A 1,525-nucleotide genomic window follows, 5' to 3' on the forward strand; every position below is an offset into this window, starting at 1 on the left:
CGGTGATCATGGTCGTGTGGGTGGCGTGGTTGCCGGGGTGTAGCGGTCGGTGGCGGTGAGTGTAGACCGGGGTGAAAACCTGCTCTATCTTCGGACGGACCGGCGACGGCGAAGCTCGCTCCCTTCTTGAAGGCGTCGTCGCGGCTCTCACCGCCCGTCGTGCGGCTCCGGGGGAAACTCTGATCCTTGGATCTGGCGGTGGCGGCACTCCGGTGTCGTATCCTTCCTGAAGGCGCCGCCTCGGAGTCCACGGTTCGCTGTATGCGGCTTCATCTCTTCGTGGTAGTGTGCTAGGGGTGGTGTTGCTACGCTCTTTTGTATCCTGTCTTGGGTGTGTGTGGTGTGGGCGTGCGTTTGTTTCGGATGATGTTGATCTTTGCTTTATATATAAAGTGGGGCGAAAGCCTTTTTCAGTAAATTTCACTAAAATTATTGCAACCCATTCCCGTAGAAAGGCACGAGGTATCATTAGTATATTTAATTCACGGGTTTAAGACTATAGGGCTGAAACAGAAGGGATACACAAACACATGAGATAGCTTGGATTCACGAAATATGATGGCCTTAACATATTAGGTCAACGTTGTATAAATAACCATGCTATTGACATAGAAGTTACTGATGTATGTCTCAACAACTTTTTTTTTCTCATGTCGAAGTTATCACGATGTTGTACGTGAATTATCAGGTATGAGGTGCGAAACCACGATAGTATTCATATAGAAATTACCACGGTGATGGTTGTGGAGCGAGCCAACACATCTCGTCCTCTCTTCCACAATTTGGCAAGAGGGCGAAAGACTCGACATTCCAATCCACTCAACTCCATGATCAGATTAGTTGTTCTTCAGTTTGGCCGATTCGATAACAGTTCAGATCAACAGATTGAAAACGAGTTGTCTTCAACCTAAACAACAACTACTACAATACTTGCTAGTGGATGGTTTGGTTGGCTAGCTAGAACCTAGACGAAACGACTGGAATTAGCTAGCCCCCTCACTAGCATAACGGTTTAATATCATGGTATACATTAATTACTCTCCTGAAAATCCTTGTCCAAATAACGTCCGCAATCGTCCCTTAATAAAAACCATCCACCCCTGTCGAAATCACGCCAACGCAATCCGGATCGGACGGCAGCCAATGCATTCAGTTCTGTCACGAGATTTGGAGCGTTAACTTTATCAGAAAAAAAATCAATTCGCTCACAAAAGAAAACAAGTATTTTTTTTTAAAAATGAAATAAGTAAATGTGCGCGTGAAAGAAAAACGAGTAACGACACCAAGCACAGGCAGCGAGTATTCACGGCGGCCCTGCATACTGACAAGAGTCACCTGCCAAATGGCCCCACTGCCTAACACAGAGGCGGGCCGTTTGAAATTTGAAATCCCACCGCAGGTCCCCAGTCCTCACGCTCGCCACGCCGCACCCCAACGTCTCTTTCTCCCTCTAGGCTCCTCCTCAAATCCCTCCCTTTCTCTCTCCCTCTCCGCCCCCAAATCCCTCCTCGCCCCCCCCCCCCCC

Source organism: Triticum urartu, chromosome 4 (genome assembly GCF_003073215.2).
Source record: "Triticum urartu cultivar G1812 chromosome 4, Tu2.1, whole genome shotgun sequence".
NCBI lineage: Eukaryota > Viridiplantae > Streptophyta > Magnoliopsida > Poales > Poaceae > Triticum > Triticum urartu.